Source organism: Cynoglossus semilaevis, chromosome 8 (assembly GCF_000523025.1).
Source record: "Cynoglossus semilaevis isolate Cse_v1.0 chromosome 8, Cse_v1.0, whole genome shotgun sequence".
Classification (NCBI taxonomy): domain Eukaryota; kingdom Metazoa; phylum Chordata; class Actinopteri; order Pleuronectiformes; family Cynoglossidae; genus Cynoglossus; species Cynoglossus semilaevis.
In genome coordinates this window covers 18,151,846-18,178,146 of record NC_024314.1, presented here as the reverse complement: position 1 = coordinate 18,178,146, position 26,301 = coordinate 18,151,846, and the positions used below count along the sequence as shown (strand labels likewise).

At 39.9% G+C, this 26,301-nt stretch overlaps 1 protein-coding gene across 1 annotated transcript in view; it reads left to right on the top strand.

Annotated features, from left to right (window-relative positions):
- The first annotated feature begins 3,506 nt into the window (after positions 1-3,506).
- Positions 3,507-26,301, top strand: part of LOC103382584 (ankyrin repeat and BTB/POZ domain-containing protein BTBD11-A) — a 48,782-nt gene continuing 25,987 nt past the window's right edge. Inside the window, exons 1-2 of the mRNA XM_017034785.2 lie at positions 3,507-3,828; positions 10,906-11,091. The gene's annotated coding sequence lies outside the window, so the exon portion shown is untranslated. The remainder of the gene's footprint in view (positions 3,829-10,905; positions 11,092-26,301) is intronic.

Below are 26,301 nucleotides of genomic sequence, written 5' to 3'. Positions count from 1 at the left end.
GATCCTAAACAAGTAACTTCTTGTGCCGTTCCACCTATCGTGTAGCTACCGAGGGTTTTCCGGTAGGATCAATATGGCCTCACACATGGAAAGATCAAGCCACAGATCATCTGTTTGAAGGGAAACTGTGAACAAAAATGTCTTCTCTTCCTCGTTTGCTACAACTGCCGGCATTTGGCGGGAATTATCTCATCGATAACATCGGTCGTGTGTGGGATTTACACGGAGTGATGCAGCGTGAGAACGTTGGACAACATTGTGCTGAGTGCGGAGAAAAGTTCAGGGCATGTATTGCAGTGGCGAAATCATAATGTGAGCTTGTTACCTTTCCCACAGAGCAGGCGTTTCAAATGTCAACCTTGTCCTTCTGCCAAATTAGACTTGTTGTGTTTGACTGTGCAGGGCAGCGGCAGTCTCTGCTGAATGGAACTGATCCATCTCTTTACACCTGCTGCTCTGTGTGTGAAATATCTAAACAAGGTGAAAATCAATCTCTTCCTCTGGGCCTTTCCAGCATGAAGAGACTTGTCATGTATTTAAGGAGGTGCAAATGTGTGAACCTGAGAGGAATGTTTCCACAGCAGGAACCGGGAATAGTGCTAAGTACTTTATATGTTCTGACACAGGAGAGAGGGACAATACCTTCAAAATGTTTGTCTTTTACTGCAGAAACCAGAAATAGGACGAGGAACATTTCAGCTCAGGAATCAGCACCAGAATCTGTGGACAGTTCTCTGAACGATGTGTGGGTCCTAAACAGGAAGTAGGAAGTATTATTAAACCCTCAAGTATGTGTATCATCGCCAGAGGAACTAGTACTAGCAAAAAAACGAACAACTAAGAATTGTGTTTTCACCACAGAAACTGTGTCTGGGAGGAAGTACTGGCAGCAAAGGAAACTGGGAAATCCTAAATTTAAGACCTATCACCAAAACAATTGCACTGCAGTGCCACTTGGAGACGTAGGTCAGTGATCACCAGCTGGCAGCCTCAGGGCCAGATTGGATGGCTCCCAAGGTCGCATTTCAAATTAAAGATCAAATAACAATATGATTGAGGTGTGATTTTTATTTTGTTTTATTGGAATGTACGGCCACCAGGGTGTCACTCCAGAAAAACTCTTGCCCTTCAACAAATATGCTCTGTGATCCCTGACAAAGGTCTTTCTAGTGAAGTTGGGGAAAATCAATCTACCTTAACTACAGTGAGATGCCGTGGCCGGATGCCACGGATCAGTGGCGGCACACACCGTGATAAAGTCAATGTAAATATTTTGATCTTCGTCAACTCAGCGAATATATTTGCGATAGCTCTGTTTGAGCAATAATGTAAATGAAGGAGGAAACGTACGGTGTGTCTAATCGCACTGTTTGTTCTCTGTTTTATTTGTTTAATTACGAGGAGAGACAGAACTTCAAAGCGTCTCTGCTAACACAGTGGCAGTCCGCCATGTTTATTCTATTTAAGTTTGACTACGTTCCCCAGCAACGCTTCAGCTCGCACCTAGAACTCTGCGAGTGGAACAAGTCAGATTCCAGATTTCTGGAAGCAGCAGTCAGTTAGATCTTCTTGGAGCAAAGTCATTCCAGTTTCTTTACTCCAAGCTGATTGGACTGCTGACTTGGGTGCGGTGGAACCTCGGCGTCAACTCGAAAATGTCTGGGACTGACTCCAACCTGCGTGACCCTCAGCTGGGTAAATCCAATAGAGCATAAAAGAATGATTAGGGCATTGAACCCTCACACGAGCAGTGAAAAAATTACGACGTCTTCATAATGAAAACAACAGACTGACTGACTGACAGAGCAGCTCAAGGTTCAGAGAAGGTTGTGTGCTGTCACCTGTGGCCCCGGTCCTGTGAATAAAGTCGGTAAATACAGCGTGGCATCTGTCGAGCACCTGTAAACCATCTGTCCTCTGTTCAGTCTCACCGTCTGATCGACGACGTGTTTGTGCTTTTTTTTTATTATGCACAACACTGACACTTGTGGCGTGAAAATCTAGAGCTTGTTTTCGGTCCATTTCACCTCAGTTAAACTTGTTTCTACTGTTCGGTATGGATTAGTCAGGCAAGCGAGAAGTTGATTATAACGGCCATCTGTTGCGACACCTTTTACGTTAAACAAAAACAAGAACTAGCTGTTGAAATGTATGCAACTCTGCAAGTGATGCAATTAAAGATTTTCTGGCTGTGGGGTTTGAGGTGATAATTACTGGGAAGTTGACAGATGTCAGGTGGTGTTTATCGATCTACGGTCACAAAATCACCAAATACAAAGTTTTCTTCTTCTTTTCTTTCCTCTTTTTTCCTTGTTCTTCCTTTTGTTCCTTCTTCTTCTTCTTCTTTTGCCTCTATCTTCTGTCTCTATCTCAACACGAAATCCATACATCTCTATCTCCAACATTTTTGTCCAGTATCTCATATATCTCTCCTAAGTCTATGTCCAAGCCATCTACACCTCATCACCTCTTTGTCCTCAAACTGCACCTTAACTGTCCCTCTTTTCGTATGCTATCTATTTTGGTCACTCCCAGAGAAAATCTCAGCATCTTTATCTCCTTCGCCTTCCGCTCAGATTTTTGTCTATTTGTCAGAGCCACTGTCTCTAAACCATAGATCATCCACCCATTTCACATCCACATGCAACGTCCATTTCCCTCAACTTTTATCTTCTAAATAAAGCACGCCCCAGTTATGTCTTTGGTTGCGGTTTCTCTCTCTGTTTCTCTGTGTAATAGAAGCATTCCCAAACCCAGCGACAACTTTATGACTTGTTAACCTTTGTTCGCCGCTGTTATAAAAACACAGCAGGATGTCAAGAGATTCATATGGACTTGGTTTTTGTCCAACCACATCATTTCCGTCCTTCTTCACAGCTGTGGGTCACCTTAAGCAGCTGGAGTGTGTGTCAGTGGCTCTGACATTAACAGTGAGCCAGTGTGATGTTTGGCTCTTTAATGATTCTGGATGTTTCTCTGCTAATGTGGTCTGAGTCCAGATCCCATTCATTCATTATGGATGAGGGAATAAATGTCTCTGGGCTCCAGTAAATACTGCACTTATCCAACTGTATCACTGTCCCTGTGAGGAGCAGATGAAGTACAGTCGGATGAGCAGCCAGACACTGTCCACTGTCCCTGTGAGGAGCAGATGAAGTCCAGTCAGATGAGCAGCCAGACTCATGTTTGTCTTCTCTTTACTGGTTCTGGTTTGATGAAATATTGTGGTAAAATGTTCATTTTTACCTATTTTTATAATGTAATCAGTGCAATTGAGTTTATCTGCATTTCTACTGTGCAAATATACATGGGATTTTTTTCTTCCCAATGGGCACAAAATGACAAAAAAAAAAAAAAAAGAAAAGAGAAGAAAAATAAGTTATGCAAAAAGTACAACTGATCAAGAAAATACTTTACAATATTTAGAACAACAAAATAATACTGAATTCTTTAATATTTTCAACAAATATTTTTCAATAATACTGAATTCTTTAATATTTTCAACAAAACAAACTGTTGTTCTTCTTAACAGCCCTTTTATTCCCCTTGTCCTTCCCACCAGGCAACATAATATATTTCTGTAGTCAGTTATTAACGTTACACAGGTTTAATATAATTTAATAAGTCAAACTCCGAACATCAGGTTTCAATCACAAAATATCCCCCATAGATGTACGGTATGTTTATAAATGATCACGTGACTGTTGAAGCCCGCGAAATTGAGTATGAATGTGGAAATTATGATGACCGGAAGTTCCGGTTCGGAGATTGTTTGGTGAGGCGATGTTTCCGCTACGAGAGGCGAATTCTGTCGGCGCAACTTTAACGGTATGTTAACAATGCAGTGATGCGATAACAAATTTTGAGTATTGTTTTATGGATGTGCGTGTTACATAAAAAAGAACGGGGCATAGCGTGTGTGCGGTTATCCTGATTATGAGTCAGTGCCTCAATGCGCTGCCAGCGGCTCCTAGTGGAACCGTTCCATCACAGTTCGTTTGCGTGTGTTAAAATACATGCAATTAGAAGACGTTAACATGTACTTGTTGAATATTTGGGAAACGGCGTTACTCATAATTTATTTTGTACACATAAAGTTGTATTTGTCTGCTAATATTGCTAGCACTTCTCAGTTGAACTTCTAGCTTGCAGCTATCATTTTATTTTTATAAATTTTAGGTCTTTTTTTTAGCAATTCTTTTTTTTTTCTTACACCTTCTTTTTAACTACCTACAGTACGTGCAGTATATTTCTTTCCAGCGTTATTGTTTATGTTCGACCATGTAAAGGCCTTCCCCTTCACTGAGCCATGTTGTGTTTTCTATGTACATGAGCTTTCTTTACACTTTAGAAAAAAAAACCCTGGTACTTAACCAATCACAACACAGTTAAGCAACCGTCGGCTGTTTCCATGGCATCTACCTGTTAATATTCTAGCACGGTGTCCCTACCGACAGAGAAAGGAGGAAGAAGGATTGAAAGAGAAAATCGATGGCCATTCCTGTGGAAAACAAAGCCTGAACTGAGCCTCATATGTAAATAGGTTTTTTCTGTTTCCTACATCTGTCAGAGGTGCTCCACTTAAAGTCAACACAACAATCCATGACCCTTTCTTACTGGTCACTTTATTAAGAACACTCCATGAATCAATTAAGCCATGTAGGGATGGAAATATCTCTCCAATTTAAATCTAGGGATTATTAAATAATAATAATTTTGGTCATAAATGTTTCTTAGGTTTGGAAAATTTATATTTGCATTTTGGTTTTGGACACAGTTTGATTACTGTATATAGTCTGTGTATTGCATTATTCTTCTGTGGGATCTTATTAGTCATGAAAGAACACGAAAGTGAGGCTGCAGTTGACCCAGACTGACAGAGAATGAATAATGAAAGACTGAAAATGTCGCCTGTTACGTCCAGTCCAAATTTTACTTTTCTGTGATTTTGACACTTTGAAACCATCTGTAATCTTTATCCCTTGTGTTTGATAAGCAGCTGTGTATGACGACAGCCTCAGTTTGACCACTGGTATCTTTTCAGCTGTAACAGCAGATTTTAGGCCGTTAGCTAAAACAGTAGTTTCTGCGTGGGTAAAGATCCTGTCAGGCACATTCCTCACCCACTTTCCGTAGATGTCTTGATGTAAAATGTTCCCGTTCTCTAATTAAATTCAGCTGTAGGAATCTGCTGTGGGTTGTGGAGTCGTGACTACAGTGATGTCAACTTCCTCCAAAGCTCTTCCTGAATTTAGGTGTCTGTAATATTTCCGTGAACCAGGGCAACCTCTTCTTGGACACTGCAGTATTAAATGTCCATTGAATACTACAGATTTTCCCAAATGATGCCAACAACTGAATTATCTGGACTTGGTGGCCTTTAAAGAAATTGAACATTATGTACAAAGAAGAAAGTGACACGTCTGAGAAATAACCCTGGACAGGGTGTAGAGCAAGGGCATCAAACTCAATCACTCGAGGGGCCAAAATATAAATCCAAGTTGTGGGACAAACAGGATTAACAATTGAACAGTCTTGTGCTGACAATGCTTTAAGTAGAAATATTGATTCAGTACAGTCTGCAATAATTTTTCATCAATAAAAGTTTTAAAAAAAAAATATATAAAAATCTATTAAGATAAGTGTATTTTTACCCATACAAAATAGGATATGTTGAAGATTCTCATGTCATGCCAATGCATGCAATTCATACTAACTTAGTCTAGCTTTTTTGTAACGGACAAACCAAAAACCATCCAGATGTTCTTTTAGCACCTGTTTGGTGTTGACAGCTTGAATTTCATTATCTACTAATAAAAACCATACATTATTAACAGATAAACTATCAGAAACTGATAACATTGACCACTGATCCTTCTTTTCTTTTCACTAGTGTGCCTGAGTGAAGTAGGTTTGCAGTGCCATTAGTTACAGGCTTTCTACAGAGTCTGCTCTCGGATCTATATAAAGTGCAGAACCTGTCATAAACAACACATTCAAGTATCCACTTATATCAATGCTTGAGTTCAGGGATGATGCTTTTAGTTTCAGGGTATATTTTTGCCTTGGGCGTTATTTCTTAAACAACTCTACTTGTGTATTTCCATTATAACAAAACATCTTTAACATTTATTTGACATCATAGATGAATATAGTCAGATATCAAATACAACATAATACAGCAATAGGTTGGGTTAGAACAGCAGAATTGCACCATAACTGTACATCTGAGAACTCTGTCTGATGGTGCCATGTCTATATGGACTAAGCGCTGCCAGGATTTTGTTGAACTGATGCCACAGAGAGTTACATCAGCTCTGAAGACAAATGAAAATGTCATCATCCTGATGATCTCATTGGAAGGTCATTTCTCTAACAGTCCTTTAAGAGGTCTCCTTGTCTCTTCTTTGTTCTTCAGATGAGACTGTTCAAAGGTCAGGGGAATTAAGGATTGAAGTTTCTTTGCTCCAGTGTGGTAAAGCCATTCAGAGGATGATTGCTTGTCCGTCATGTGAAGAGATGGCAGTGGTCACGAATTTAATTTCACCTCAAGCTTGATCGCTAACAGTCCTGAAAACACTCACCTTTATTTCTCTTCTTCTGAAAAGAGTCTTTTTTCATCTCGTGCAGGAGGCAGGAAACACTGATTAACGAGCGATTAACACACAAACACGTCAGTGGGTTTTTTGTGGCACATTTGTCTCACACCCACAAGCAGTAATTGATTTCTGAGCGCTATGAAAGGAACCGAGACCTGAATAATCAAGGAAATTTAGACCTACAGCCAAATGTTCAATAAGACGCACGCAAGTTATGGGTAATGTCTGAGCTCTATATATTTAAAAAAAAAGTTGGTTATGGGTAATGTCTGAGCTCTATATTAAGCCTATATTTAAAAAAAAAAAGTAATAGTTATGGGTAATGTCTGAGCTCTATATTTTTTAAAAAAAGTAATGATAGTTCAAAGTTATGAGTTATTTGAATATACTGTAACCCTCTTAAATACATTTTTCAAGTGTTAACAATATAGTTTTTCATTGTAGTAGTATAACCTTTTAGATACGTATGAACCATAAATAAACAGTATTTTCTATTCAGTACAATCCTACCACAGTAGATGAGATTTTTTATCTTTATGTTTCTCCATTGCTTCAGTCATATCTCTTTCTTGACCTTCACACGGCTATGTTTGAGTACATGTGCGTTCGACAAATACACAAACAGATACGTCCTGCAATTTCAACATGGAGATGAGGTCAGATGGTAAACACTGCTTTAATGCTCCCAGCACTGTGCTGACCAAACTCCCGTGAGTCCTGGCTGTAGAAATACTGCTGCCCAAGCATGTTGTTGTGAATAATGTGGAGAATGTTGAACAGGAATAAGTCGACACATACTGTAAAAACTTTCTTTGCAGCAATACATCATTCTTGGAGAAAAGGGAGATTTTTATAATTTAGTCAAAAGCTACAAACGAAAGCACTGACAGAGACTTGATAAAAGCAATTATTTAATCTGGCAAACTTGAAACTGTAAAACAAAAACACCACGGTTTGGTAATTTTCTGCTCTAAAGCTCCGAGCTGCAGCGTTAATAAAACAACTTGTCAACTCCTTTTTTGATATATTCATGAGGCATGAGTAATAGAGGATACCATTTTTTTGTGATTTTATTTTTTAAAGAGGGGACAACAAAATTCCAAAAATAAATAATATTATTTACACAAAAATATTTTGCCCAAAGAAACCATACTGTATTTGTGCTAACAATACATTAGCCAACTACACTACACTACACCTTATTGTTGTTGCACCTTAATGTTTTTCGTTCAGTATTGTCTATGTCTGTCAGCGCACGGGAAGGCGAGGAACGTAATTTCGATACCTCTGTATGTTCTGTACATGTGAAGGTATTGACAATAAAGCTGACCTTGACCTTGACCTTGACTAGCATTTTTATATTATTCCCAGCTGTTTTGAAGCTGCATAAGAATTAAAGTTTGAGTAGATGATTGTTTGGGCTGGATTTTATAGTATTGGTTGTTTTATTGGTTTGTTTTTTTAAACTTTTTACTAAGACAGAGAAATTAGCAGGGCAGGCTAATGAGGCTAATCGTCACGTCATTTTGGCATCTATAAGGGTTGCCTTTCCTGGGCAGCAAATCAAAATGGATGAGAGTGACATGTTGCTGTGCAGTTCTTTACCGATAAAGACTGACCATCCTTGTTGTGGACAATTGTATTGGCACCGAGGATTTTCTAAACCTAACGTTTGCATAAGCATCCTCTCCTTTTCCTGCGTCTTCACCAATTTCTGTTTGCCACATCTCGTCAGGGCCAGACTGCTTGCTTTCTCACCTCTGATGTTTACCACACAAACTGCACCTAGGATCAAATATTTAATGTTTTTTTTTATCTCTTATTTCTATATGGAGAAGTCGAGTGTTCGTGAGAGATAACATGTAGAGAGAGTGGGCGGTGTCGAAGGAGGGAGCTGCAGACTTGTTTATACGTCTTCATCTGACAGTATGAATTATTCAGCAGAGGACTCCCTGCCACCCCAGAATTATATTAGAAGAATAGCTCTGGGCATTAGTAGAGGGGCAGAAAAAACAGAGGTTTGGAAGAGGTGACAGTGGTGAAGATGCAAAGTCTGATTACAGAGAGCCATGTGAATTGTGAAAGTTCCTCTTCTTCCCCTCTCCACGACAAAAACATACAAGACTGAAACTCCACAACAGAGTCCGGTTTGAGTGCCAACAATACAAGAGTGAAACTCCACAACAGAGTCGGGTTTGAGTGCGTTTTAATAAATGGTAAAGATTTCTGCGCTTCATCTGAGGTCAAGAGACAGAGAGTGAGACAGAAAACTCCCTTTTTTGGAGGAAATCCTGGTATTTTTTCTCCACTGCTCCCTCTGAAGTCTTTTTTCAGGGTTTCTATCTTCTAAGCTCTGAAATCCCAGGACATTTGCCGAGCTTAAAAAAGTGCTGAGGAGCAGAAACAACATGATGTTTATAAAAGATTGCTGTTACTCTTTTAGCTGGAAGTGGAAGTTTAATCTCCTTGATGTTTTTATCTAGGGCAGCATGATGGGGTGGTGGATAGAGTTGCTTCCTTAAAACACAAAGGTTTGAGGTTTGAATCAACTTTGCCTTTTAGTTTAGAGTTCAAAAAGGTAGGAAGGTAGAGAGAGAGAGAGAGAGAGAGAGAGGAAGGAAAGTAGACAGGGGATAGGTAGGTCTAAATGAACTGTTAGTATAAGAGTGGGTGGGTTAAAAGTTGTGATGGTTCATAGATGTTTGGAGTTGAAGTTCGGCCCAGGGAGGGCTGTGAGGTTTTGAGAAGCACCCGTCCACAACAACGGCATCAGATCTTCAGATACACCCAGACCACACTGGATGTTAAGCCTCTTCTATCATCCAAATGCTTCATTTTTTCAACTTGTCATGTTTCTTCTCTTGTTTAAACTAAACTTTTTAAGTTATTAGTCTATTTGTGTATCACTCTGGGTGGAAATTAGTCGATTTTTAGTCAAAATTTCATGGCTTCAGTCGACCAAGGCTTTGTTTGGTTGATTACGGCCCTGAAAGTGGATGTGGTTAAATCACATCCTCAGGGAGGGACCGAAGAAAAGTACAGGACAGAAAAGTTTGAGGAACTGAGTTCATTTGGAAACTGCAGCTGTGGAGTGTGAGTGGAGTGATGGTATAGTCAGAATCTTTGTGTTATAGAGTAGGAGTTGTTATGTGTTTGGTTGGTAGGTCTTAAGTAATGTTTCTGTTTTTCCCATCAGTTCTTGGAAAGGGTGCAAAATCCAAACGTTGAAGCCACTAAATCCACATCCGAAGAATTTAAACTCAAATCACTGTAAAGGAAACTTAAAATGACACCTTTGAAACAGCTTTTCTCTCACAGTTTCTATTTTTTCTCCCTTCTGGAGAAACCTCTACAATACTGAACCACAGACATCCTTCAAACATTCTTGGAGACACACCCCAATACCAGCTGCTCCATCCATACGCTCAGTGACCGAGCGGCAATGGAAAAATAATCTGTAGGAATAATTAAGACAACCTCCCCGGAAAGGCTGTGGGAAGAAAAGGGAGTTGGCTTTCGGCTGGGGAATACTGGAATTCTTGGGCTGGTCATGTTGGGAACAAGTGATGGAGGAAGGAATCCTGATCTGAACTCTTGGCCTCTTTTCCACAGAAGCAGCACTGCTGCTGCAGGATGAGGCCCTGGAGTGAGTGACCACTGTGTGTCTCTTTTGTTTTATGGTCCAGCGGCCGACAAAGTTCCACTGTGATGTAATTACTGTTTGTTTAAACGTGCAGCACTCGCCCTCTTCCCACTCCTGTGCTGAGTCATTAGGATTAGCACTCGGTGGGCGTTGATTCCCATTCCCAATATTCCATCTGTCACGAGCCATTCTATGCTGCTTAACGGAATCTGGCTGCAGCCAAGGCATCAGAATGGATTTGAATCTGTCCTGTATGATCTACTTCATCTGCTGCGACAAAGAACCTAACCTGTGATCACAGGGAAATGTTGGAGAAGCTCACTCTCCAGGACTGTGTGTCAGTGTTCTCACTGTAGTGCAAATCCCATGAGGATTATGCAAATGAGCTGCATAGAGTTTGATAACTTTCTCAACAAAAATACAGAAACTATCCCAGACTCTTCTTTTCTCTTCTTTGCATTGGTCAAATAAATAATTTGTCTTTTTACAAATGTAGCTATAGAAGCATTAGAACCAGGCTAACATCCAGCCTGGCTCAGGCTGATTCTCCTCTATTATGGAATTATAGTTCTTTAAGAAGCTGTAAAGAGAAAGTTTCGGTGACCTCTGAAGTCTCTCTTGTTTTTGACCTTCTTTTGTCTTTTCTCTGTTGTCTCTCTGCAGGAGTTCTGAGTCTGCCCGAGAGTCTGAACCTGCACCGGGACCAGCAGCAACAGCCACAGCAGCAGCAGCAGCAGCAGCAGCAACGTTCCAGTCGGAGTGGAGAAGGTCATGGATACACACAGGCCGAGCTCCGAACTCTGGAACAGTCCCTCCTGGCTACCCGCGTGGGCAGCATCGCCGAGCTGAGTGAGTCTCTTTGTCATGGTTGAACAGAAACGGTCTTAATTTATCTGTAGAGATACAAAGCATCCTTCTTAATCACCCTGAAGCTAAGGAAACCTTTCTAACTTCAACAATAAGAAACTTTCAAACTTTAACAATCCCTAACCTGGCTTCTGTAGCACACTCTTCTTTTATATATTTGTCATATATGGAAGGCAACATTTAAAGTATTTGATCATACAGTATTTGTTTTAAAAAAAGATAATATGTAGGGTAGTTAAGAAGAAAGCCACAACTTTAGCATCATTTGCTAAAGACTATCCAATAATATAACATATAAAACTAAATGTGAGATCAAATGGATATTAAAAAGCAAAACATTAAATAAAGACAACCCAAACGTTTAAAATAGTATTATATTAGTTAAAGGTTGAACTACAATGGCAAAGGGCAGTGAAAGTAGCCCAAAGCTAGCCAAGAATTACATAACACCTAGCTAAAAGGTCAACCTAAAAATAGCTAAGGGTAAAAAAACAGTGTATGCAGGAACAGTATAAATACAACCTAAAAATAGCTAAGGGTAAAAAATGCAGGAACAGTATAAATGATTTTACTAAAAGCTTTTCACTAAATGTACCTTTTTGCAGCTAAAACTGTCTTTTAAAAATATCAAAAACCTTGAAGTTAGCAAAAAGGTTATTTTTTTATAATGTAGCCAACAATAGCTAATTTTGGAAAATGCTAAAAGTTAAGTAAAATAATTAAATATGATTCAAAATGATCACAGAAATGTTAACCCAAAATGATGGTAATACATATCTAAAAAAGAAGCCAAAAGTTATTAGTGGACAGATTTTATTCTACTTTCCTAATACACTTTATAGTATATTACCATTGGACTTCATTTAAAACTCGTTAAAATCTCAAAACTATGAGAGCAGCAGCAGCAGCGGTGATTATCATCTTTAACATCACCAGCAGGTTTAGACTCTTTTTGTGCAGAGTGTCGTACAGTAAATGCAGCAGCGGCTGTGAAGGACATTAAACCCTGAGGACTTATTTCTAAGTCCATTTGCCAAATGGCCTCATTAGTGCGAGGGGATGAGAGGGTGGGAGTTGGGGTGGAGGAATGCTGCAATCACTCCCCATCCCTGTGGGCTGTCATGTGTGGTCTGAAGCCAGCACCACTCATCTCCTCCCACTCTGATCGTCGTCCTCACTGCTCCTTCACTGATGCTCCTTCACTGATGCTCCTTCACTGATGCTCCTGCAGCCGGGCTCCGTTCTAATCCAGCTGCTCACGCACCTGTTTATGACACCCCCCTCAGGGTGGGCCGGGCTTTCAACTCCAACATGAAGACTGTAAGGCTTATGATGATGATCCACACAGGTTTGTCGCAGTGTCTTCGTCAAACCCGTACTTTCCGATGCACCAAAGTCCATTAAGAAAATCAGTCATTTAAGCTGACGGGGAGGCAGGAGCTAAAGACTTTGTATTTTAGGGGAAAAAAAAGAAATCCAATTTTTATATATTGTCTTCATTGCTGTGCTACAAAGGAAAATTCACTTTTTTAAAAATAGATTTTGGTGTTTAGTTAGAACAGGATGAGGGACACAAGGTTATAAATATTCAGTTTTTATTGTTAATCATTTATGTAATGTTATTTAAAAAATAATGATTTTACCTCATTAAAAAAACCTCCAAATATACAGGCAAAATATAGTACACAAACAGTAATCTAAGTTAAAAATGTTTTGCTCAAATTATTATATTTAAAATGGCACCACAATTAACATCCACTTGCTCTGCCATATTCATGCTGCTCCCAGTTTCATGAAATAACCTTTAGTTTTGAGAAAACACTCCCCGGGGAATCTGTTGTTAACATCTAAAGTGAAACCTCCTGTGGATTTGAAAGGTGGAGATGATATGTTTTTCTCTCTTGCACAGATACTGTTGTAACCTTGGTCTAAAAAGTTCAGAAAATAAGAACAAAATTGAACTTATTTTTCCTGTGATCTGGCTTTTTTTTTTTTTTTTGCAATTGGTTTTGGGATAATTTGGTGAGCATTTAAGCTGCTATCAATTTTTAAAATGTAATCGTGTTAAACCTTCCATTAGCTATCTAGCAGCTAAATAGGCAAACTGTTTTTGCTGTAGTTTTGGCAGCTTATGTCTGACGATTGTCACATTGTAGGCCATTGTGTATATTTGATATAATATATTACGGTATCTTACTATATCATATATGTCACTGCATCTACAGTGTCAATCATATATATATATATATTTAAATTCAACATAGCAGGTTATTTAGGTGTGTTGGCGATGAGAGATGCCCAGACATCCTTCCTTGGAAGTGATAATAATCTGATTTAATGAGGTGTGAAATCATTTCACAGGCTGTTTAATGTAAGCAGTCAGAGATTTATGATATAAATAACATGAAGATACTTGGAAAAAAAAGAACAGGTTTTTAACAGCGGTGCATTTTCTTTCATTTTGTGTTTCTTTCATTTAATTCATGCCAATTATTCTGAACATCAGCAGCAGAGATGCAGCCATATATTAGGACTGAAAGCAAAATAAACTGACAGCAGCTCGTTACCCGCAGCAGATGGAAATGTACAGAAATAAATACATGGTTATATTGTACATAATATATAGCTTGGGTTTGTTGAATATGCTAAGGCAAAGTATGAGGCCAGCATTGGAAGAAACATCTGTCTCTATTTGGTTAAATTATAACATTTGCTTTTCCTGGGTTAGCTTTTACTAACCTGTTCGCTTACTTCTAACTATCTTCTTGGCAAACAGGAATTTTACTTACTTTCTGCTTGTTTCTTTTGCCAAATCTGGCAACACCAGTTGTTGCCATTCATTGGCATATTTCTTTTAAAAATCCTCAAGAGCAAAATGAAAACGTTATTGGCATCTAGTTGCAGGCCATTTTATGGGATTTGTGGGCTCAGTGGGGCCCAGTGCCACAGTTTGAGACCCCTGGTTTAAAGGGTAGTTTCAGCTAATAAAAATGTTAATATAGGTTTAGGAAAACATTAAAGAGAATCTCAAAGCTCCAGCTACAGTTTGATTCCTCTTTAATGCACAGTGTGTTTGATGCCGCTGCCTCCAACTGTCGTTCTCACTGTTAGCTCCGGTCACTTAGACTCTGCCAGATGTTTGCATGTGGCCCACAGAGCTCCGTGTTTGCGGAATATTATGGGCTTTCAGAGGATTCCCAGTGACTTATCAGGGTTTATGTGGAATGTCTGAGGCACGCTCCTCCGAGCCCGCATCACGTCATGTGAACAGATTGATCTACAGTGAAACGAATTACTGCATAACAAAGTGTGAATGTGTATGGTGGTGGAGGCTGCTACTTTTAGCAGGAGCCGCCATCTGTCTCTTAATGCAGCAGATGGATTTAAATTTTACATTATTTCAACTTCAGAAGATTTATTCATCAAAGAGGAGACCGTCGTCTGAAGTTGGGCTCCTAATCTGACTCACTGAGTCTCTCAGGAATTTCTGTGCGAGGCTGTGACACTGAGGACGTGGTCTTAAAGCATAACAATAACACTGTGTGGCAGTGTTGAGTCCAGGACCCATGCAGTGACTTGACTCAAGAGAAGGAGAAAGAGAAGTGGAATGGGATTTAAACAGGGCATACATACAAGGGGTTGTTGGTTTGTGATGTCCTTGACCTATGGAGTTTTGTGGTTATGTCGCGATCTCACATAAATTTATTAAGAAAGTCGTTGTTCCATCATTCAGACACAGCATGAAAAACTCATCAACTTGTTAGCACAGGAACACAGACACTTGGATAGTGGAGAAATATGTCATCACGCAGCACTTTTGTTTACATTGTATAGTTGAACGCTATACAGTGGATTGCACTAAATTTGGTGGTAGTATGTTGATGCCAACTAGTGTTGCGGGGTAGTATTACAATCAGTTGTTCAAACTGGGCTGGCAGACGGTCTCTGTTATTTCAAAACAATTTTACTTGGTTTTTTTTTAGACTTTATAGTCTTTGTGTACAGTGTATCAGCCATGCTATCAGTATGCATGATCTCGAGGCTCGGCACCATCCGTTGTCTCTCCCTTCCCAGTGTTTATATTGATTCTGCAGAATTCTCACACTGTGCCACGATGCCAGATTTTCCTGTTTTTGTTTTTCAGTGTCAAAACAGAAGAAAAAGCAGATTTCCTCTGGCTGCGTGAAAGTAGCGCCTGTGGCGATCGCTGTCTGGGAGGCTGATAGAGGACGTCAGTCATCCCAGGGAAAACAGGAGTGTGTTGTTTAACCGTAATTACGCTTCTTTTCATGCAGAGAAATAATGCGGTATAAAAATTAAATCAAATTAACCAATAATGCTAACATTACATCGGAGAGAATGACAGGAAACAGGTGTTTCATGCTCAGGGAGAGACAGTGAAATTTATTTTTCTTTGCATGATATCATTAGCACATTAAGGATGTTGAAATAAAAACCTAAACCATTTAGCGGAAAAAACGAAGGAGATTACGGTAAAAGTGCATAGCCGTCTGACCAATTTCACACCGACTTGTTCAGTAATTAAGGGTTAATAGACGGGTGTTAAGGAGCAACATTCATCACCGTTGCTGTAATTTCATTCTCTGGAGGCGATGAAATGAAGAGGAGCTATTTTATTCCCGAAATCACATCTGTCTCCCTGCTGGACTCATGTGATCATATTTCATGTGTCTGTGTCCGAGTCAAGGGAGGAGATTATTGTCGGCGCGTTTGCAAAGTCGGCGCTCGCAGGTGTTTGCACATTTTCCTCATGTCCACAGTGACATTTTCTCCGTGAAGAATTCTTCATTTTCTGTTTGCTTTTATTGCCTGCGAAGTGTACGTGTAGTATCTATAGGCTCCCAGCTGACATACAGTATTGTGAGCAGAGAAATGACCTTAATTTGTCAGCAGCCGCCCCCAGCCTGCAGGTCACTGTGAGCGAATCATAAGTCAAGTAAACGATGCAATGTAATACAGCACAGGGGCCTCTACAAACAATAGGGCCCTTCATTTGGGTGGAGGGAGGAGGGGGGGTGCTGAGGGGTGATGAAGATGAAGGGAATGTGGAGACTCAATTTTTCTTCAGAAGAAAGCCGGAAGAACTGGAATATTCAGCTACAGTTCCACTGAAAAAGTACCGTGTAAAAGTTTAGACAGGTGTGGATTATAAAATAATAAACATTAATGAGAGGATGATTTCCTTTCTCGATTGATCAAATTTTGATCAAAGTGCTCACAACATTTTCCTAAATGTGATACAGTGACAACCTTTTTTCTACTGTGCACAGAACTCTCTGTCATCTAAGTCGGGCCAGATGCTGCCTTTATGGATCACCTAACCTGACACAGTAACAAGGTCACCAATCACCATCACGCAGGAACTGGTGTGTGAAAAATTGGCAAAAACCTTCTCTAGACTGTGCAATCGTAACTCAGAACTGCACTGATGAAAACTGAAATTTATAAAAAAAAAAAAAAAAAAAGCTGCTGCTGCGACACACTTTGAATGTAAACAGGTCTTTTATAACATCTGACATGAAGTTAAAGCCTTAAAAGCAAATGCAGGGAGACAACATGAAGGGACTGTCTTTAGGCAACGATGAGTGGATGGATGATGGGATTATTGTGTATATAGTGGGGTGTCGCTCAGGGGATTATTGTATATATAGCAGGGTGTCCAACGTTTTTGGCTTGGCAGCTACCATTTGAAAAAACAATCTGAAGTGATCTACCTACATTGAAAATATCAAAATATATTTACTAATATAAATTCAACATTTATAGTTTATATACACATTATATATATATATATTTTTTTGTTTCATTCATGTTTGTTATACCATGTGGCAAATACAGAGTAGCCAGATAAGATTTTTTCAATTACAAGACATGTCAGGTGACCCCATGTGGAGTTGCAACCCCTAGGTTGAAAAACACTGATTTAGAATATTAGGATTGTAGCGGGACACTGAACTGAACTTTTGACTGTAGACATTTTTTTTTCTGCACGCACAAAGACCATTTGCACATTTTCTCATGTATCACCCTTTTACTGACCAGATGATAGTCCCTGGGATCTTTGATCACCTAAAAGGAAACTCTTTCTAATATGAAATATGTCGAGCCCACCCACCCCCAATTCCATCAGCCCTGTGGAGAACTGGGCCAAACCGCGATTGGAGATTAGAAAGGATGATGCATGGAGAAGCAGGAGAAGTATTTTAGAGGTAATATAATAAAAAAAATGAGGAGGGAACAGAATAGTCGGGAGATGAAATGTTACACCTCTCTGAGAATCTCCTCAGCTGCTACACTCACGTCTGAAGATATCCCATTATCCCACATTCGCACAGCAAGTGTGGGATAATGGAGCAAAGAGGATGGAAAAAAGGTGTAAGAAAGAGAAGGAAAAAGAGTAAAGATGGGGAATGACACTGTAGGAACATATGGGCTTGTAGGGAGAATATGAAATGTGTGGATTTTAATTGTGGTTCGTCTCCAGAATGAGGTTTGTTTGTGTCTGTGAATCTGTGCGGCACATGCTAATGAAAGCATGTGTGCTCAGATGCTCTCGTCCAACATCTTCTCAGGCTGAGATTAGAGACAGCCTCAGCATCAGTAAGCAAACACTTGGTACAGCAGGGAAGAGAAATATATATGATTAGTGTGCAATTTAATATGCACTTTCAAAGCTGAGCACAAATCTCACACCTCTGCTGGGAGACGCAGGGATTCCTAAATTAAAGGAACTCATTCTGACTTGAGAGTAAACTACCTCTTCTCTCAGTCAGTGCAGAGGCCGAACAACTGGGGCTTTTTTTTTCAAGCTGGTTCCATTAGTCCCTGGAGTGAGGGTAACATCTGGGTGTCACTATTGACAGATGAATCCTTTTTTTATTTGTGAGTCACAAGGCTGGGGGGAGGGAGGGTTACACCCTGGACTGTTCTTCAGTCGATCACAGGGATGATCAAGAGACAAACAACTCACATTCACACCTAGGGTCAGTTTAGAGCAGTGGTTCTTAACCTGGGTTCAATCGAACCCCAGGGGTTCGGTGAGTCAGTCTCAGGGGTTCGGCGGAGGACAAGACACACACACCCGACTGAAATGATTCGTGATGACACGCCCCGCTTGGCAATCACTGGCTGCAGGTGATCACGCTACATCGCTTGGCCTATCTGTGGTGCAATCAGTGGTCGACTTGTGACTGTCGTGATGGTACGTCATGTGATTTCTTTCTTAATATTTCAATCCCTTCATACTAACTATGATGAGCAAAAAAAAGAAAGTGTTTGGACGAATATGTATAATATGGATTCACATGTATAATGGAACGTGAGGAGAGTCAGTGTCCTAACTGCATGATTTGCAATGCAAGTTAACTGCATGATTTGCAATGCAAGTTGAGCAATTCTAGTCAAAACTAAAAATAAAGAAGGTTTTGGTGAATGCGCATATGAATCTGGTGGGGTTCAGTTCCTCCAATAAGGTTTAGAACCACTGGTTCAGCGTGAACAATAACCATATGAAGATGTAAAAATGAAAAACGTAATAATAAACTACACAGCGTGTACTCTGGTGTAGTTTATTTTCCATTAATTACTGCGACAGGAAACTGGAATATGAGGAGAGAAAAACAGGATACAGAAAGATCTGGGATGAAAACAAGCAAACCTGTGATCTTCTTGCTATGAGGCAAACACGGACGTATTTAAAGTTGAAATGCAACAGTACTGCGACTAACATCAGTATCAGGTCCTCAGGTGTATCAGGTGTCTCGTTGTCCTCATAATTAGTTTATTGAAGTAGGTCAACATTGTCAGCAGCTTGGAGGTTTTTGGAGGATTTGCTTGTCACCTGATCACCTCGATGTACTGTAACCTAGGAAACAGAGTAGCTCTGTTGGTGTCCAAAGCTCTGCTCACTTTCTGGTCACACAGCTGTCTTAATGATGCTCATTAATTTGAAGGCTAGTGTTTGTTATACTTGGCTAAACTTAACTTTATCCTTAAGCTTAAGTGACATTTTAGTAGAACTTGTAACTTCACTCTGATACCTTTTTAGCTTAGAATTAGCTTCTTTGTATAACTTTGATAAAGGGCTGATGTTCAGCTACCCTTTGACCAAGCTCCACTGCTGTATGTGAATACCGAGGTGAATGTCAGGTATTTTCTCAGCATGTGAATTAAGTTGTTTTTCTCAATAATACTGGCTAAAAAAAATAGGAAATTGGAATCGGGCCATAAATTGCAATCGGTGCACCTCTAATTCTGATTTTAGAACTGTTAAGACTATTTTATCACCAAGTAGTCAGCAAATACTGTTGAGCATTTCCCAGAATATGCAGAGGTGCAGGAACAGTCAGACCTGATTTCACCCTCCACCTACAGTCTGAATCACTGTAATTGACAAACCTTAATGCAGTGAATGGCCTTTCAGAGGCCGGGAAGAGCAGAGTAAAAGGACACGAGTGACAGCACCAACCACTGGCTTTTCTCTTGACGTGTCCATTAGGAGAGGAAAGACATCAGAAGACATTACCATCAGCAGCAGAGCGGGTGGACAATCCCAAATCTGCAACTGGCAAAAATGTGCCTACGTTTGTAGCTAACAAAAAAATGGAGCCATGGGGGAATGGTATTGATAGGATTTGCCAAAACATTACCTTTTGTTAATGTATTGTTTTGTGTTATTTTACATTTAAATGTAACATTTTGACCCTTTTGATGCTACATTTTTGGCCTTCAGCAGCAGCTCAGATGCATTTGTCACAGTCCTGTCACTAGATTTAGTCCACAGCAGTGATAGAAAAAACAGTTTTTCTAAAGGCCTACAACTTGTTTGAGCAGATGCTGCTGTTCCCGTCACTACAGTGGGATGAAGACGTGTGTTGTCATTGTGGCAGCAGCAGCAGCAGCAGCAGCAGCAGCAGAAAGTGCTCCTGTACTGCTCATTCCTTGCTGCAGTAATTACAGCAGGCTGGATTCATTATAGACTCGTAATGGCTTTAACATCCCCTGGTACCTGCCACAGCATCAGCTTCACACACATCACAGCTCAGAGCCGCACTGATGAAAACTGAGATTTAAAAAAAACACACAAAGAAACCCTCACTGCTGAACACCTCCAGTTGGCACTGGTCTCTGATAACACCACGTGTCCAGGGAAAATGAAGACGGTTTAATTTTATCATGAGTAATCCTAGGTTTGGGCTGAAATCATTTTGGGTTTCTCTCAGCCAAATGCAACTTTTTTTTAAGAGTGCTAATTAAATTTTACCTACTAACACTATGGCTAAATTATACAGCATGTGCATTTTGCTTCGTCGTTTGATTTTTTTTTTTTTTTTGCTGTTATTTCTCTAAAGTGCTACACTAAACCCCACCTCACCCATTTTCATGTTTTCCCCCCGATGGAGTCATTTTAGAGTTTAAATTTTGCTTTGTGTAGCGACATTTTGTTTTAGATGCTTAACCGTTGCTACATTCAACCATTTTAGCTAACCTTTACCTCCATTTAGCTAAGCTTTTGTGAAATGCAGGTGCAACGGAAGCCATCGGAAAGAAACCAAACTTTTAGCTAAATCTCAGTTGTTTTGGCTAACTAATAGATGCATTGCTAACATGTTGCCCAGATTTAAAATGCATTTCTGCTATCTCTCGGTTGGCTTTTAGTAACCAATATCTGGACTTGGTTGTGGTAAATACTTTCTCTAACTTTCAAGGTTGTACCGCATCTCAACCTAAATCAAGAAGTTAGCTCAACAAATCTATTACAGTAAGTAAAAGTGAGTAAAAACCAATTGTTTTCTCTATGAAGTTTGATATTGTGTGTTTGTGTTTTTTTTTTTTTGAGGAGATGTTGTCGTCATGTTTCTGGCATGTTGTAACAAACCAATGCGATTCTAATTAAAGAACAATCTAAGACATTGCTTTTCCAACGAGGCAGAATCGTGCGTAGAAGAGTTCACATGTGTTTCCTCTGTGGAGAAATCCAACACCCACATGCAGGTGTTCAGTATTAATCATCGCCATCATGTGGGAGATTGAGCGTCTTAGTAACTGGGACAGATCAAAATGATCACCTTCCTAATTTCACTGTACACTGTACTGCAGTGGTGCTGATGAACATTTACCCCAGTGCTGCTGCTCATGCTAATGCTGCTGCTGCTGAGAGATAATACACACTTACTACAGTAATGAAGTGTTTTTGGAGGAAGCCCAGAAAGCTAATGAAAGTTGTGGGGTAATAAGGCGGCGAATTGAACAGGCTGATGTGTGTGTGTGTGTGTGTGTGTGTGTGTGCAGTTTTTTGAAGACCAACTGCAGCAGCAGCTGTCCACAGCATGGCTCTGACGAAGGCTGGACTTTGCTGTCGTCTGATCGCTGTCTGTTGTCTTTCTTGAAATCTGTTGTCAGTCGGTTTCTTTGCTGACTGCAATTTAAAGTGTTTTTAAGTTTAATTAAATAGTTTAACCCCCCGACCACCATTTTTACACACACAAACATTTGGGAAATCACAAAACACAACAGGCCTTCTAGAAATAAAGCAGGTGATATGGGTTATGGGCCACTGACACAGCAAATATAGAGAAATAAGCTAGCTAGCTAGCTAAATGTGAAGCATGAGAGTCTATTTTTGACGCACAATGGCTGCCAGAAATACAACACCAAAAATATTGACCTTAAAGGTTCTTAAAAGGTAGCCTATGTCAAGACAAAAGATTATTAAATGATTCTCAAAAATGATAACGGTCAGCTGAAAAAAGTCCATTATCTACATAAAGACAAATGCTTATAGTAGCTAATATTGGCTGATAACTGAGTTTTTAATGTATAATTCCATCCAGTCAAGTCATAGGGAGGGCTCAATACCGTAACTTTTTCATGTCAGATACCGATACTACAACTTATACTACAACCATCCCTATTCTGGTTTACTAGTTCTATGTCCTTCGATCTCTCATGAAGTGCAAACAATTTCGGGCAGACTAACATTGTTCTTGTTATTGCCACCTTGATAAAACCGACACTACTGGGTTCTTGCGGAGAACGCCTCAGGCCTACAGCCGAGCTCATAAATACACACAGACTGTAGGACTGTTATGTATAAAGGACCGCAGCAATCGAGCAGACTCTGCTCCGTATTCACACAAGAGCAATTACAGTCCCTGAAAGAGCCGTTAAACGGAGTAACGTGGCATCCATTTAAATGTCCCCTCCTGTGAGCCGTAGGACAAGGAGCGAAGGAAGCAGAGAAAGAAATGGAATGTGCAAATCTACCGCTTCACTTCGAACCATGGGGAGGGGAGGAAAAAACAGTTGGAGAATACGAGGCTGCAGTTTGAGGAGGTGTTGCTGCTCCTGTTTCATCAGCTGAGGTGGAGAACTGCTGTGGGCTGTGGGCACACAACTGGTCACCCTGGTGGGTCTCAGCAGCACCTGTGCCTTCAAAGATAACTTTCTCCAAACAGACATTTCATAATATTCTGCAGCATCTTGCGTCATGGCGCTGTCACCACTCATACGTGTGACTGAGAGATTTGTTTGCTGCCCCGTCTGGTCAGGAAGTCAACCACATGTGGGTCAGAAAATAAGAATACGAGGACTTGTGTAGTCTGAAGATTAACCGTGTGACATAGTGGCACAGTGGACTTGGACTTGAACTAATTTTGTTGGTTGATGGTTCGTTTCAGAGGTATTCCTTTTGGTAACTTTCACCTAGCTTTGGTATATTTTTGGCCAAGTAATGGATAATCTTGTCAAAGCTATAGCTAATACTAGCTAAATATCAATGTTTAGTAAGATAATTTTTTTTTTGGTCCTTAAACCTTTGGCAATTTTATCCTTTTGATTTTTTAATTAATGCTATTTTCGATTGCCAACTTGTATTATAATAAAATATATTTAAAAACATATCTGGTTGATTCCAGCCATCTCTGGGATCATTTGTTATAGTTGCTTAAAAATGTGGGGAAAAACAAACATATTTTTAGTCCAGTCCACAGTTATGAAACTCCTAATGGTAAAAAAAAAAAGAAGAGTAAATTGCCTAGTGAATTTCAGATACAGGTTGCTGCAAAAATGTTATTTACTTAAAAATAAGTGCACCAAAATAACACACCTGCTGTGGAGGCTGTAAGTCTGAGCTTGATTTGAAAATGAAAAAATGCAGCTATTTCAGTAGAAGGCTGTGAAGCTCCCTCCTCTCTGGATCCTGGGGTGAAACAGATGGAAACTCTCTGCTGTTTGTCTTCAAGTGAAGCTTTTTTAAATCCCTGCCTGCAGACGTACAGTGATCTGTGATGCAGCGGCTGAATAAGCCCTGTACATTAGCCAAGATGGTAATAGTTCTTTTCTTTTTTTTTTTTCTAACATCACTAAACTTCTACTCTCTGCATCACACACACACACAGACACACACACACACACACTGATGCAACAATCCTGTGATAGTTACCACGACAGGCTGCTTTAAAACATCTGAAAACATCATCGTAGATAATCAATTATTAAACCTTCTTTTGCTCACGCTGATAAACCGTCAACATTAGCAAAGAGAAGGAAGACAATCAAGCTGACTGAGAAGTTAAGCAATAGATCAGATTTGATATTTAGCTTTTTTTTAGCTTAGCTTGTTAGCTTAGTTGTCTTATTTTCAGGAACAATTGTTTTGACATCATGTATCTATTTATTTACCACTTTTAGCTCTTTTACAATATTAGCCAGGTGTTAGCTTTTTTCTTGGGTAATTTGTTACTTAAAACTTGCTTGTACTCTATTCAAAATAACATCTAGCTAATCATCCGGTATCTCTCTGCTCATTTTTAGCATATTTATTGTCTATCCTTAAGATGTTTTCGTGCTAATTCTGAGTTGTGTTCAGGCTAATTTTAGCCTTCTTTTGAATAACTTTCAGCTTTGAAAGTTTTTAGTTTTTATACTTGTCATTCCTCTTAAATAATGTAATCGTTCAGCTAACACTCCTCCTCCTCCTCCCCACTCGTTTTTTTTTTCTTTTTTGCCTGCAAGAAAGAAACTCAGATATAATTAAAGTCTTTTGTTTCAGCTCATCTCGTAAACTCCCACTGCTCCAGATGGTCCCTCTGCGTCCCTGTCAGGTTGGAATAAAGGTGTGATCCTGGATTATTAAAGCAGCGGGCTGCCACCGTCAGGTCTCACAAGTGGCTGCCGCTGTAGCGCCCGTCTGTTCGAACAAAAGATCAGCCTTTATTTTCCTCCCACATCTTTCATTAAATGTGATTAATCTTAACCTGAGACGTGCTGGTAAAAGGATCGGCCTCGGCTCCTGTGTCCACAGTGACATGTCCTGTAATTGGCTGTGATTAGTTGATGCTGTGAAATTGCTAACCTGCTCCAGAGGCGGAGCTTCTGTGAGGGTCGTAACCCAGAGTGATGATTAAAATGTCCCCCAGTGTGGTCGTCCGGGGCCTTTATGACGTACAGGTGGGGAGGAAAGCAGCAGGGCATTTATCATCTGTGACGTCATGTGGTGCTTTTAATGAAACGTGGGGTCGCCCCAATTCTAGCATAATGAGTTACAAGGGGCAGTGGTAGAAATGTACCACCAAGAAAGTGATGCAGTGGCTAGTGGTTCTGTCTTACAGCAAGAATTTTTCTTGAATGTATTCCCTTTTGCACGTCGATGAAGTCATTCAGGTCATGGTCAAGGTTGAAGAGTTCTGTTGAAGACGTTAGGATGATGAGGCGAAACGTCTCCTTTGAGAAAATTTCACGTCCAGTTGCCTAACAGAACTCTTCAACCTTGGTCTTTGCAGATTTTTGTGATATGTTTCATCAACTTCTTTATTGTCAATCTATACTTTTTTTTGTTTACAACAACAATCTCTGATTATTTAATGTTAAAACCCTGGGAGTTATTCGAGTGATCTTTTCTCAACATTTACTCAATAGAAGGATTAAGAATCAAACCTTCACCTAAAGGAATCCTATTGTACCGCTTGTCATCCATCTCTTTTCCATTACGAACTCTGCTCTTTTGATGGATTCTGGTCCCAGAAGGGACCGAGTATCAGCCTGAGACAAAACGAGCAGAGACTCCTGAAACTGAAAAAAAACTATCAGAGCTCTGATTAAAACGTACCGCTTCTCCTTGATTCGACACCAGACATCCACGGAACGGAGAAAATCACTGATATTTGCAGAAACACAAACACTAGACGCTTGGATCTGATTAAAATCAGAGCTAAATGAAAATAATCAAGCAAGTTTTCACCAAAACTGGTGAATCATTTGAACTAATTAGGCACACTGTGCAGCAATGAGACCGGCTTCACCTTCACGTACACTGAGAAGACAGCTAGGAAAATTTACGGGGGAGGAGGGGGGAGGGGAAGGACGTGGAGGAGGGAGTCATTTACTGCTGCATTTTCTGACTCCTGGGTTTCGAGGGCCTGGTGAGGACTGAAAGTTTGTGATGAAAATGTGAATGGATTTTGTGATGCAGCGTCACAGGAGCCTCTGTAGGTGATGCACTAGTGTGAAGGAGACGGACTGACCTTACTTTGAAAATAAAAGCACCTCCAGGTTGGAAAAATACACTGCATTAAACCGCACCATGACAGACTCAATAGATCAGTATCATATAGACCCAGGGTTCTCAACCAGAGGTGCCCAGACCTCTCAGGGTCAACAGTAAAAAATATAAATTCTAATACATTTGTGATATTGTTTACACATACAGTATAAACCGGCACTAGCACAGCCAGCTAGCTAGCACCATAGAGACATTTCTGAGAACATCAGTATCATAAGGTAAGGCTGATTGTCATTAAATAAGTACAAAACAAACTAAAATAAACATGATTGTTATTTAAAGAACTTTTTATCTGACTATATTTGGGCTTCAACAAAAGTACCAGGAATTTTATTCAGTGCTCTTATAAGTTCATCACCGAGGACTGCTCATTAGTGGGACGAATTATTGTCTGATGAAAACCAGATGTGAACCAGGTGGTAGTGGAATTTGAACGACTGAAAAATGTCTTAACATTGTACGTCAAGCTTTGGCAAAGTTTTAGAACGTAGAATCCTGCAGCAAAATATGACATTTCATTTTTAGACTTTCCAATTTTCTTTTCTTAATTGGAGAGAACTTTTTTTTTTCGTCTCGTCCTTCAATGAGATTTGGCTGGGAGAGAGAACGAC